This window comes from Mobula hypostoma, chromosome 1, assembly GCF_963921235.1.
Source record: "Mobula hypostoma chromosome 1, sMobHyp1.1, whole genome shotgun sequence".
Taxonomy (NCBI): domain Eukaryota; kingdom Metazoa; phylum Chordata; class Chondrichthyes; order Myliobatiformes; family Myliobatidae; genus Mobula; species Mobula hypostoma.
In genome coordinates this window covers 231,656,747-231,671,817 of record NC_086097.1, presented here as the reverse complement: position 1 = coordinate 231,671,817, position 15,071 = coordinate 231,656,747, and positions in this window count along the sequence as shown.

The following is a 15,071-nucleotide window of genomic DNA, read 5'->3' as shown; positions in this document are numbered from 1 at the left end:
GTAAGCCAGGGGTCCAGACCATGAGCTGACTGTATGACCGGAGTTGGAGTTGGCATTCAGAAGAGCTGGGTTGGGAACATGGGCAGATTTACAGCTAGGGTCGGGGTCAGGAATTGTAGTTGTAAATGTTCTGTTCCCATTAGACTCTCTAGGTTCATTTGAAAATATGTTACACTACTATTTAACATCAATATAGTGTAATATGAAATTGTTAAGATAACAACATATAAAAACATATAGTCTGAAAAATCTGCTGCATCAGTACCTCCAATGTCCAAGGGTTTTGAATTATCAGTATTTTGTTGCATTAACAATTTTAAGCAAGTTATTTAGCCAAAAATAGCTCCAGACTTTGTCTTCTATAAACAACAATCTGAAGCTCCCAAATCAGTTCTCAATCTATGGCAAACATAAGATTACTCATCCGCCGAGACTTTCATTAATAGGTCAATATTGTCATCACAGTGACTATGAATATTAGTTCTCATTATTTACTTATTGAGATAGAGCATGGAATAGACCCTTTTCATTTCACTTATCTCTCTAAACAGTCCACTGATGATGCCATAGCCTATGCACCTCACTCCGTCCTGTCCCACCTGGAAAATGGTGCCTCATACGCCAGGATGCTGCCTATTTATCTCAGCTCAGCATTTAATACGACCATCCCTCAGAGGCTGGTGGGTAACCTGCCCTTGTCAGGTCTCAACTCCTCTCTCTGTAATTGGATTGACAGAAAGCCCACAATCAGTTGGAGTTGGCAGCTCCATCACTCTGAGCAGGGGTGCCCCCGAGGGCTGCGTGCTCAGCCCGCACCTGTTCGTGCTGATGACGCATGACAGTACCGTTTCAGTTCCAACGGAATCGTTAGGTCCGCTGGTGGCGCAACAGTGGCTGGTCCCGTCGGCAGGCAGCATACAGGGCGGAGGTGGAGCAGCTGGCAGAATGCGGACAGAATGAAAGAGATGATTGTGGACTTGAGGAAGGTGCAGGCCGACCACTCCTCACTGCACGTCACAGACCGCTCCTCCCTGGAGAGAGTTCGGAGCACCAAGTTTCTGGGAGTGCACCTAACGGATGATCCCGCCTGGTCCATCAGCACCATATCTTTGGTCAAGAGGGCGCAGCAGTGTTGCCACTTTCTGAGGACATTGAGACAAGTAAGGCTCTCCCCTTCTCATTCTAACCAATTTTTACAGGAGCACCATTGAGAATTACAGTCTGGTACAGGAACTGCAAGGCATCTGACAGCGAGACCTACAAAGGGTTGTGAGGACCACTGAGAGAATTATCAGGGTCTCTTTTCCAACCATCAGGGATACTTACCAGGAGCATTGCATCCGCAGGGCCCTTAGCGTTATCAGTGATCCCTCCCATCCATTTAACAATCTCTTTACCCCCCCTACCGTCAGGCAGGAAGTACCCCAGCACTTGGACAAGGACTGTTAGGATGGGAAACAGCTTCTTCTCCCAGTCTGAGAGTCTACTGAACTCAGCTCTCACCACTTATGAAGTGCCAATAGAAACCATAGAAACTACAGCACAGAAACAGGCCCTTTGGCCCTTCTTGGCTGTGCCGAACCATTTTCTGCCTAGTCCCACTGACCTGCACACGGACCATATCCCTCCATACACCTCCCATCCATGTATCTGTCCAATTTATTCTTAACTGTTAAAAAAGAACCCGCATTTACCACCTCGTCTGGCAGCTCATTCCGTACTCCCACCACTCTCTGTGTGAAGAAGACCCCCTTAATGTTCCCTTTAAACTTTTCCTCCCTCACCCTTAACCCATATCCTCTGGTTTTTTTCTCCCCTTGCCTCAGTGGAAAAAGCCTGCTTGCATTCACTCTATCTATACCCATCATAATTTTATATACCTTTATCAAATCTCCCCTCATTCTTCTACGCTCCAGGGAATAAAGTCCTAACCTATTCAACCTTTCTCTGTAACTGAAGTTTCTCAAGTCCCGGCAACATCCTTGTAAACCTTCTCTGCACTCTTTCAACCTTATTTATATCCTTCCTGTAATTTGGTGACCAAAACTGAACACAATACTCCAGCTTCGGCCTCACCAATGCCTTATATAACCTCATCATAACATTCCAGCTCTTATACTCAATACTTCGATTAATAAAGGCCAATGTACCAAAAGCTCTCTTTATGACCCTATCTACCTGTGACGACACTTTTAGGGAATTTTGTATCTGTATTCCCAGATCCCTCTGTTCCACTGCACTCCTCAGTGCCTTATCATTAACCCTGTATGTTCTACGTTGGTTTGTCCTTCCAACGTGCAATACCTCACACTTGTCAGTATTAAACTCCATCTGCCACTTTTCAGCCCATTTTTCCAGCTGGTCCAAGTCCCTCTGCAGGCTCTGAAAACCTTCCTCACTGTCTACTACACCTCCAATCTTTGTATCATGAGCAAATTTGCTGATCCAATTTACCACATTATCATCCAGATCATTGATATAGATGACAAGTAACAATGGACCTAGCACTGATCCCAATAGTGTTACACTGTTTACTTTTTAGCTTGTGACGTAAATGCACCTTATTATTTGTTAATTTATTTGTGGTAATATTACTTTATGTGTTGTGCATGAGTTATACGTACTGTGTTGTGCATCTTAGTCCAAAGGAACGTTGCTTTGTTTGGCAATATACACGTGTACAGTTGAAATGACAATAAACTTGATGTTGAACTTGAACATTCTGATGCCTGTGTAGCATGCCCACAATTCCCAGGAGATAACAAGCAACAACAACAAAATAAAACAACAGTAGAACAAGCCCCTTTCCTACACTCCCACCCAACCATCGACTCACACACACAGCAGGCCTCCAACCTCTGGGCAGGCCGCCTCTGGGTTTCCAAATCTCTAATCTCTGGTCCTAGACTCTCCATAAGACCATAAAACATAGTAGCAGAATTAGGCCATTCAGCCCATCAAGTCTGTTCCACCACTCCATCATGGCTGATTCCGGAGCCCACTCAACCACATACACCTGCTTTCCCGTCATAACCTTTGATGCCCTGACTGATCAGGAAATGATCAATTTTTGCTTTAAATATACCCACCGTCTTGGCCTCCACGACTTGTCTGTGGCAGAGCCTTCCACAGATTTACTACTCTCAGACTCACAGACAACAGGCCTCCAACTTTCAGCTCCATCTCTACCAGCAAGGATATCTTCAAAGAGAAGTGCCTCATGGATGCAGCATCAACCATTAAAGGCCCTCACATTCTGGGACCTGCCCTCTTCTCATTACTACCATCGGGGGGGGGGGAGGTACAAGAGCCTGAAGGCACACACTCAATGTATTAGGAACAGCTTCTTCCCCTCCACCATCAAATTTCTGAATGGTCCATAAACCCATGAATGCTATTTTCCATTGTTTACTTATTTTACCTTTTTTTAATTGTAACTCATAAACATTCTTTTATATCTTCCACTAACCTGCTGCCAGTAAAACAGACTGATTCTAATTCTGGGTATGGTTCGGTCTATGCATTGGTAATGTTAGTATGCACTCTCCACTCTGTGTAAAAAATTTAACTCTAACATCTCCCTTTTACTTTCCTCCATTTCTACCCTAGAGAAAAGTATCTGACTATCCACTTGATCACTGCCTCTTATCATCTCTATCAAGTAACCTCTCATCCCCTTTTATTCAAAGAAGAAGGTCCAAGCTCATTCAACTTATCCTGACCTCTAATCCAAGCAATATCCTAGTAAATCTCCTCTTCACTCTCTCCAAAGCTTCCACCATCCTTCCTATAATGAGGTGACTAGAATGAAGCACAATATTCCAAATGTGGTTAACCAGGGTTTTAAAGAGCTGCAATATTGCACGGCAGCTCTTGAACTCAATCCCCCAACTAATGAAAGCCAACACATCATATACCTTCTTCAGAACCCTATCAACTTGCATGGCAACTTTGAGGGATCTATATCTAGGGATCTACAATCAATCCACTTTAGTAGGTACACCTACTTGTTAATGTAAATATCTAATCAGCCAATCAAGTGGCAGTAACTCAATGCATAAAAGCATGCAGACATGGTCAAGGGGTTCAGTTGTTATTCAGACCAAACATCAAAATGGGGAGGAAATGTGATCCCAGTGACTTTGAGAGTGGAATGTTTGTTGGTGCCAGATGGGGTGGTTTGAGTATCTCAGAAACTGCTGATCTCCTGGGATGTTCTTGCACAACAGTCTCTAGAGTTTACAGAGAATGGTGTAAAAAAAAACAAAAAAAAAATCCAATGAGCAACAGTTCGGTGGGCAAAAATGTCTTGTTAATGAGAGAGGTCAGAGGAGAAATGCCAGACTGGTTCAAGCTGACAGGAAGGCAACAGTAACTCAAATAACCATCCATTACAATGTGGTGAGTGGAAGAGCATCTCTGAACACACAAGATGTCGAAACTTGAAGTGGATGGGCTACAGCAGCAGGTATCCACATAAACATACACTCAGTGGCCATTTTATTAGGTGCAGGAAGTACCTAATGAAGTGTCCACCGAGTATATATTCCTCAAGTGTTTAAGAGGCTCTTACACTGGACTTGGCCCCTCTACTATCCTCTCCTTTGAATGATGCTGTGAAGCTCAGCAGAGGAATGGACAAGCATCACACAAGAACAGATACCCCTGCTCCCGCAGCTCAGCATGAGGGGATGAGATCTGCATGGAATTACATGGGCATTCATCTTGTGTTTTCCAGTGACAGCTGCACAAACACTCCAGTGCAGTCACTTGATTCACTTTGGTGAAGTAGGAACTGAGGAATGAAAAGTAAAAGCAGGCTCTGGAGTCGGTTGCATTAAAAGGATTCAGTCAGAGTGAGTGACACACAGATGGAGCCACAAGGTACTTAATGCAACAAAATATTTGCTTGCGGAGGACACCTACGAAAGCCATTCGCAGGCCGTGGGTTTGCGAAGAGAGCATGGAGATAGGTGCAAGGGCCTGTGTCACAGTTCATCCTGAACTGCTGCGTGACAGAGGACTCTGATCTGCGGGCTGCTCGCAAAGATACGCAGAGAGTCGGACGTTGGGTACTGCTGGAAGATATTCAGTGCGGTGAAAGATGGCCTTCGTTCTCCCAGCACAATGAGATAACCATAGAAGAATGCTACTGAGGGGCACAGTCCAGACCGCAGGAGGACTTGCTGAGGGGCACAGTCCAGACCGCAGGAGGAATTGCTGCAGGATGCATTGAAGCTTGGTGACTCCACCACAAGAGCTGGGTGGGGAGGAACAACAGTATAAGACAAGGATGCGTCAGGTTTGGGTAAGGAAACCCCTCAATTATTGTAGTCACATACCACCCCAGAGAGCCACGTGAGTGGCAATGGACCTATTGGTATTAAACAATGTAACTTAACACTAGCTCATTGTCTATGAATGTGAGTATGAAAAGGCATGTCGCCCTATTCTCAATGCTCTAATTTCATAGATCTGATCAGTATTTTTACACCTAGTTATTAGGCTTCGTTCTCAAGGGTTCCCAACCTGGGTGTCCACGGACACTTTGGTTAATGGTTGGGATCCATGGCATAAAAAAGTTTGGGAAACCCTGGTTTAGACCATTTGGAGAATAGATCTGTTTGCTTAGACCAAATGATTAAGTCTAGCTGAGACCATTTGAGGAGTAGGTTTATTTTTCAAGCCTAGGTTATTAGGCTTAGTTTATTCATTTTTAGGCCTAGATAATGGTTTAGATCATATGTCGAGTAGGTTTGTGATATTTCAATTCATTTCCTCATTGCTCTTTTTCCTTGAAGAATTTAGCCACATCCTTCTGGACCTGTTCTTAGTGGAGTTTTGCAGTCGTAGATCTTGCCTCTTTCAGCTTTGTTTCCACTCTAGTTTAAAGACTGCATCCACGTTTTGACCATGGTTAAGGCTGTGTTCTCCACCCAGTGGATACAGCCTGGGCTTACTCTAAAGTGCCTAGCTGGAATTCCTGGTTAGTTTTAATGTAATCGTTTAGCTGCCTCAAAGTTACCTATTCTGGCTGTGACAGTGCCTGACTGAAGTTTATTTCTAGGACCCAAATATCGGCATTAAGGAATTTTTAATGGTCCCTGAAGTTATTTAGTAGCTGCCTAGGGTCTTTGTGATCTATTATTTATCTTTTATACCAAGGGAGAGCATAACCTTTTTAGTTTTTCGCAGAGACTCTATCTGCTCCAGGGTAGCGGTGACTTGAATTAATTTGGCACCTCATTTGGGCTCCTTTTAATCCTGGGGATGTTAGAGTCACTGATAATTAGCATAGGTTTAAGGGGTAGTAGTAGTAGTAGTAGTAGTAGTAGTAGTAGTAGTAGTAGTAGTAGTCAGTAGTCATACTTTATTGATCCTGGGGGAAATTGGTTTGAGTCAGTATTAAGGAAGGTGAATGCAATTTTAACATTCATTTCGAGAGGACTAGAATATAAAAGCAAGGATCAAATGCTGAGGCTTTATAAGACATTGGTCAGATGACACTTGGAATATAGTGGGCAGGTTTGGGCCCTATATCTGAGGAAGAACGTGCTGGTGTTGAAAAAGACCAAGAGGAGGTTTACAAAAAATGATCCTTGTGATGAGAAAGTTAATGCATGAAGAGGATTTGATGATTCTGGACCTGTATTCACTAGTTTAGAAGAATAAGGGTGGGGGGGGGAATTCTCATTGAAATGTACTGATTATTAACAGAACTGGATGGAGGGAATGCTTCCTTTAGTGGGAGAGTCTAAGACCAGACAGTAAGGCCTCAGAATAAAAGGACATCCTTTCAGAAGAGAGATATGGAGGAATCTCTTTAGCCAATTGGCTGAATCCTTTGCCACAGACAGCAGTGAAGGCCTAGTCAGCCGGTCTATCTAAAGCAGAGATTGATAGGTCCAATAAGGGTGTCAAAGGTTAGAGAGAGAAGAAGGAGAATGGGATTGAGAGGAAAAATAAATCAGCCATGATTGAATGGCAGAGGAGATTCAATGGGCCGAATGGCTGAGTTCTGCGCCATTGTCCTGTGGTCTTATGGCCTTTTGTTTGTTCCTCCAGAAGCTGTTATCTCTTGTGTCTCTACCTCCTCCTAACTGTCTGCCTTTTGGGCTTCTCTGACCACTCTGAACGAGATCTCAACTTCTGTGAAGCCATGTAAGAGAAAGATAACCGCTTCCCAAAGATATCCATCGGTGGCCTGGTTCCCTAGGACTGTTGTAATCTGAGTCAACACTTCAAATTTATGACCTATGACTAGAACTGGCAGAGGTTTAGAGATGTTGGATAGTCCCACAGCACTGAAAAGGCCCTTTGACCCACAGAGTCCACACGAATACTCAAGTACCCGTTAATACTAATCCTGCTTTGATCCCACATTCTATCAACTCCCTCAGATTCCACCAGCCATTCTTGGGGATGGGGAGACAGGAAACCAAAGGGCTTGGAGATATCTCAACCAGAAGAAATCCAGGTTAGAGGTGAATATCTTTTGACTTAGTCCGGTACGGGTGCAGCTGAGCATTGGACCAGAGGTCCCTACAAAAGACTGAGAGGATCACAGGGGTCTCCCTACCTTCAATCGGGGACACTTATCAGGAGCGCTGCATACGTAGGGCTCTTAGCATTATTAAGGATCCCATCCAGCATCCTCTTTGACTTTCTCCCATCAACCAGGAGACTCCGATGCATAAAAAACAGAAACGGTCGGGATGGGAAACAGTTTCTCCCCCAGGCCATTAGGCTTCTGGACTCCCACATTCAAAGTGTCACCAGCTAATCTGCTCTGTACCTTACAATATTTAATTTATGCACATTAGTTTGTTTATTTCTGTGTAATCCATCTATAGGTTTTTATCCTTACCTTCATAAGTTATTATGTGTCACATGTACTATTGAGCTTTGCACGCTGGTTCAGAGAAACATTGTCTCATTTGACGGCATACATGCATATAGTTAAGTGACAGTAAACTTGACATGACTTGACTTGAGAGGGTCTCTTTCCATCTGATCCTTCCTACATAGACACCGCACATTGGTGAGGACTAGACGATCATCTATGTCCTTGTGAACAGTGCACTTGCAAAGAAAGTCCTGGATGCAAAAGTTCGTCTGGAGGTTTGTCCGAAGCAGCTGCATAACAGGATTTGAAGGGTCACAACCCTTCATACACTGTATTTGATGGGTATATTGTTCAAAGAAGCTACATCAGAGACACCGGTGCCTTGTAAATAGAATATATATTGACTTAATAACATGAATATATTGACCTGAAAAGATTATGAATATAAAGAAAGCCATGCATTGTTCTGTATTCATTGTTGTGTACATACATCTACTGATGCCTCTGGACACATCTTCAGTGATGTTCCTGGAATCATCGGGTGTTTCAGGTCTTTCAACATCATACGACCTCCTCCAGGTGACCCAGCCGGGGCTGATCAGACCCCAGCTTGTGTCCAGATGGCTAGCTACTTATGACTCCATGGCTCCCCTCTTTTTAGCCACAGCCATCTTGAGGCCCTCTCTGCCACATCGGTGGTACTGAGGATGGCTCTCCTCTTCCTCTCTCCCTCGATGCCCAAATTGCTGAAGGCTATAGCTAAGGAACAGGCTGTGAATCCCCTACAAGCAACCTCCACTGGGAGACACCTCGCTCTCCATCCAGCCTGCTGACAGTTGCTGACCAGTCCTGCGTACTTGGAGAGCTTCCTTTCAAAGGCCTCTTCCAAGCGATCTTCCCATGCGACTGTCAGCTCCAGCAGCACCACTTGCTTAGTAGACTCAGACACAAGGACAATGTCTGGTCACAGGGTGGTGGCTGCAATATGGTTGGGGAACTACATAAAAAACTACATCATTGTTAGGTAGTAACCGTGCGATCACTCGAGTTGAGTGACGTCCTCCAAAAGCGTTGTATATTAGTCAGCCCTCGGGTGGCTTTAAAGGTTGATCAGGGAGCCACATAACCAGGATGTTAGGGTGGATTCCCTGAAAGGAGAACGTCTGTGCGTGACTTTGTTTAATGTGACGAGGCTCATGCACGGATAGCCACCATGTTCACTGTAGTTGACAGATTAGGGTCGGGGTCCAGTGACATGGAGTGCAAGACAACTGGAGCAGCCTTCCTCCACCTTCACCGTCGTTGTGCTGTGACGTCATCTTCCGCCAGCTCCACCGCTGAGCCCTTAGTTTGGTCGCCCTTGGTTCAGAACCACGCCCTTGACCTTACCGCCAACAGGTTTAACACACCGAGAGGTAAGTGCAAGATGGCTAAACTAAAAATCGCAACACTCTCAGGTGCTCAGAAGTCTCTCCACCACCCCAAGGTGACAATCTCCTAAGTTCACTGCATATTTTTTATGAATAAAGTTTTGTTTTGAAATAAACCCCAAAGGGGAATGTGCAAAACGAATTGGTTTGTGACAAAGTGGAAAGTAATTCCCTGTGACTCCTCAACCAAAGTAATGAGGGCATAAGGAAAATATGTGGACGGATTTCAGAGCTATTCAAGTCGGTGAACCCACAAAGTGATAAAGACTTGCTTGCCTGCGCAGTTCTAAATGTTTGCAATTTGACAAAATACAAAGACTTCCACATGAAGGATAATTGCTGGGGTACTGTATTGGACTCCAGCACAGAATTAAAAAGAAACAGAAACCTTGGGTATCTAGCACCTCCTATGTATCTTTCAGAATATTCCAAAGTACTTTACAGTCTAGGAGACACTTTTGAAGTGCAGTCACTGGTGTAATGTCGGAAATGTTGCAGCTAATTTGCAGAGGGCCAGACCCCACAAACAACGTGAGAATGCACAGAAAATCTCTTTCCAGGAATGTTGATTAGGGGACAAGTAACAACCAGGATATTTCCTTAACTGAAGAAAGAAACTGTAATTGAAATTATTTCAAATAAACACAACAAAAAGCTCAGCAAGTCAACTTCAAGTGTAACCATTTAGGAAGTAAATTTATTCAGTTCACTCGGATGATTATGCTCTTCCTCTGTCTGGTGTCGAATAATCAACCAGAGTCCATACATTGTCAAATAGTCCCGTTTACCTGCATTTGGACCATAAACCCTTTCCTAAACACATACCAGTCCAAGTAACTTGTAAATGTGATTATTGTATCTGTTTCAACCACATCCTCTGGCAATTTGTTTCCAGGGGGACCAATATCCTGGCGGGGAGGTTTGCTAAGGCTACTGGGTAGAGTTTAAACTAGAATTGTTGGGCGGTGGGAACCAAACTGAAGAGACAGTGGAAGAGGAGGTTGGCTCACAAATAGAGAAAGCTTGTAGACAGTGCGAGAGGCAGGATAGGCAGGTGATAGAGAAGGGACACGCTCAGACCGAAGGTTTGAGATGTCTATTTTAATGCAAGGAGTGTTGTGAACAAAGCGGATGAGGTTAGAGCATGGTTCAGTACTTGGAGATATGATGTGGTGGCCATTACGGAGACTTGGATGGCTCAGGGACAGGAATGGTTACTTCAAGTGCTGGGTTTTAGATGTTTCTAAAAGGGAGGCAAAAGAGGTGGGGGTGTGGCACTGTTGGTCAGAGATAGTGTCACGGCTGCAGAAGAAGTGGATGCCATGCAGGGGTTGTCTATGGAGTCTCTGTGGGTGGAGGTTAGGAACAGGAAGGGGTCAATAACTTTACTGGGTGTTTTTTATAGGCCGCCCAATAGTAACAGGGATATCAAGGAGCAGATAGGGAAACAGATCCTGGAAAGGTGTTATAATAAAAGAGTTGTCGTGATGGGAGATCTTAATTTCCAAAATATCGATTGGCATCTCCCTAGAGCAAGAGGTTTAGATGGGGTGGAGTTTGTTAGGTGTATTCAGGAAGGTTTCTTGACACAATATGTAGATAAGCCTACAAGAGGAGAGGGTGTACTTGACTTGAATTGGGAAATGAAGCTGGTCAGGTCTCTCAGTGGGAGAGCATTTTGAAGATAGTGATCATAATTCTATTTCCTTTACAATAGCATTGGAGAGAGATAGGAACAGACAAGTTAGAAAAGTGTTTAATTGGAGTAAGGGGAATTATGAGGCTATCAGGCAGGAAGATGGAGGCTTAAATTGGAAACAGATGTTCTCAGGGAAAAGTACGGAAGAAATGTGGCTAATATTCAGGGGATATTTGTGTGGCGTTCTCCATAGGTACATTCCAATGAGACAGGGAAGTTATGGTAGGGTACAGGGACCGTGGTGTACAAAGGCTGCAATAAATCTAATCAAGAAGAAAAGAAAAGCTTACAAAAGGTTCAGAGAGCTAGGTAATGTTAGAGATCTAGAAGATTATAAGGTTATTAGGAAGGACCTTAAGAAGAAAATTATGAGAGCCAGAAGGGGCCATGAGAAGGCCTTGGCAGACAGGATTAAGAAAAACCCCAATGCATTCTACAAGTATGAGAAGAGCAAGAGGATAAGACATGAAAGAATAGTCAGAGTCATAGACATACTTTATTGATCCCAGGGGAAATTGGTTTTCGTTAAAGTTGCACCATAGATAATTAAATAGTAATAACAACATAAATAATTAAATAGTAATATGTAAATTATACCAGTAAATTATGAAATAAGTCCAGGACCAGCCTATCGGCTCAGGGTGTCTGACCCTCCAAGGGAGGAGTTGTAAAGTTTGATGGCCACAGGCAGGAATGACTTCCTATGACGCTCAGTGCTGCATCTCGGTGGAATGAGTCTCTGGCTGAATGTACTCCTGTGCCCACCCAGTACATTATGTAGTGGATGGGAGACATTGTCCAAGATGGCTTGCAACTTGGACAGCATCCTCTTTTCAGACACCACCGTGAGAGAGTCCAGTTCCATCCCCACAACATCACTGGCCTTACGAATGTGTTTGTTGATTCTGTTGGTGTCTGCTACCCTCAGCCTGCTGCCCCAGCAGACCACAGCAAACATGATAGCACTGGCCACCACAGACTCATAGAACATCCTCAGCATCGTCCGGCAGATGTTAAAGGACCTCAGTCTCCTCAGGAAATAGAGACGGCTCTGACCCTTCTTGTAGACAGCCTCAGTGTTCTTAGACCAGTCCAGCTTATTGTCAATTCGTATCCCCAGGTATTTGTAATCCTCCACCATATCCACACTGACCCCCAGATGGAAACAGGGATCACCGGTGCCTTAGCTCTCCTCAGATCTACCACCAGCTCCTTAGTCTTTTTCACATTAAGTTTTTCACATTTAGGACCTATCAAGTGTGACAGTAGGAAAGTGTGAATGGAACCGGAGGAAATAGAAGAGGTGCATAATGAATACTTTACTTCAGTATTCACTATGGAAAAAGATCTTGGTGATTGTAGTGATGACTTGCAGCAGACTTAAAAGCTTGAGCATGTAGATATTAAGAAAGAGGATGTGCTGGAGCTTTTGGAAAACATCAAGTTGGATAATCGCCAGGACTGGATGAGATGTACCCCAGGCTACTGTGGGAGGCGAGGGAGTCTTACTTCAGTGGCTGGTAAGTTGATGGAGAAGATCCTGAGAGGCAGGATTTATGGGCATTTGGAGAGGTGTAATATTATTAGGAATAGTCAGCATGGCTTTGTCAAGGGCAGGTCATGCCTTACGAGCCTGATTGAATTTTTTGAGGATGTGACTAAACACATTGATGAAGGAAGAGCAGTAGATGTAGTGTATATGGATTTCTACAAGGCATTTGATAAGGTACCCCATGCAAGGCTATTGAGAAAGTAAGGAGGCATGGGAGCTAAGTGGACATTGCTTTGTGGATCCCTAACTGGCTTGCCCACAGAAGGCAAAGAGTGGTTGTAGATGGGTCATATTCTGCATGGAGGTCGGTCACCAGTGGAGTGCCTCAGGGGTCTGTTCTGGGACCCTTACTCTTTGTGATTTTTATAAATGATCTAGATGAGGAAGTGGAGGGATGGGTTAATAAGTTTGCTGATGACACAAAGGTTGGGGGTGTTGTGGATAGTGTGGAGGGCTGTCAGAGGTTACAGCCAGACATTGATAAGATGCAAAACTGGGCTGAGAAGTGGCAGATGGAGTTCAACACTGATAAGTGTAAAGAGGTTCATTTTGGTAGGTCAAATATGATGGCAGAATATATTATTAATGGTAATACTCTTGGCAGTGTGGAGGATCAGAGGGATCTTGGAGTCCGAGTCCATAGGACACTCAAAGCAGCTGCGCAGGTTGAAACCATAGAAAGGGTGCAGAGGAGATTTACAAGGATGTTACCTGGATTGAAGAGCATGTCTTATGAGAATAGGTTGAGTGAACTTGGCCTTTTCTCCTTGGAGCGACGGAGGATGAGAGGTGACCTTATAAAGTGTATAAGATGATGAGAGGTATTGATGTCAGAGGTAAGTTTTTTCACACAGAGAATGGTGTTGACTTGGAACGCCCTGCAGGGTGGTGGTACAGGCAGATACATGAGGAGCATTTAAGAAATTCTTAGATAGGCATATGGATGATAGAAAAACGGAGGGCTCTGTAGGAGGGAAGGGTTAGATTGATGGTGGCCAGTGCTATCATGTTTGCTGTTGTGTGCTGGGGCAGCAGGCTGAGGGTAGCAGACACCAACAGAATCAACAAACTCATTCGTAGGGCCAGTGATGTTGTGGGGATGGAACTGGACTCTCTCACGGTGGTGTCTGAAAAGAGGATGCTGTCTAAGTTGCATGCCATCTTGGTCAATGTCTCCCATCCACTACATAATGTACTGAGTGGACACAGGAGTACATTCAGCCAGAGACTCATTCCACCGAGATGCAACACTGAGCGTCATAGGAAGTCATTCCTGCCTGTGGCCATCAAACTTTACAACTCCTCCCTTGGAGGGTCAGACACCCTGAGCCAATAGGCTGGTCCTGGACTTATTTCATAATTTACTGGCATAATTTACATATTACTATTTAACTATTTATGGTTCTATTACTGTTTATTATTTATGGTGCAACTGTAATGAAAACCAATTTCCCCCAGGATCAATAAAGTATGACTATGACTATGATTGATCTTGCAGTAGGATAAGAGGTCAACACAACATCGTGGGCTGAAGGACCTGTACTGTGCAGTAATATGAAACCACAAACAAGAGAAAAGCTGTCGATGCCACGTCTATGCATGGCCTGCTCCACTGTCGTGATGAGACCATACTTAGGTTGGAGGAACAACACCTTATATTCCATTCAGGTAGCCTCTGACCTAATGGCATGAACTTTCAGTAATAATGTCCCCCAACCACCCCCTCCCACCTCTCCATTTCCCATCCCCCTTTCCCTTTCTCACCTCATCTCATCAATCAACTTCCCATCTCTTTACTTCATCCCTCCCTTTCCAGGTTTCACCTATCACCTGGTGGTTCTCTCTACTCTCCCCACCACCTTTTAAATCTCACCTCAGCTTTTCTTCTCCAGTCCTGCCGAAGAGTTTCAACCCGAAATGTCGACTGTACTTTTTCCATTGATGCTGCCTGGCCTGTTGAGTTCCTCTAGCATTTTGTGTGTGTTGCTGTGCTATAATATTCTATGTTCTATGTATCCAGGACACCTTCAAGGAGTGGTATGTCAAAAAGGTGGTGCCCAAATTAAAGAACCCCATCACCCATGTCCTGTTCTCATTGTTACCACCAGGAAAAAGGTACAGAAGCTTGAAGGCACACACTCAGTGATTCAGGAACAGCTTCTACCCCTCTGCTGTCTAATTTCTGAATGGACATTGAACGCATGAACACGACCTCACTGCTTTTTTATTTCCATTTTTTCATGATATACTTACTGCAATTTACAGACTTTTTCTCTATAATTATGCATTGCACTGTACTGCTGCCACAAAGTTAACAAATTTCATGACGTATGCTGCTGATACTAAACTGATTCTGACTCTGATTCTAGACTCTAAAACAAGTTGAGGTAATAGTATGGATGGATGACTGATACAGAGAGGAAAATCAAGATACCTGAAGTTCTGTTGAGTCCAGGAGGCTGCGATACGCCCTACTGGAAAATGTGGTGCTTATTTCTCAGTCTTGCTTTGGGCCACACGAGGAATACAGGAGGCCACGGGCAG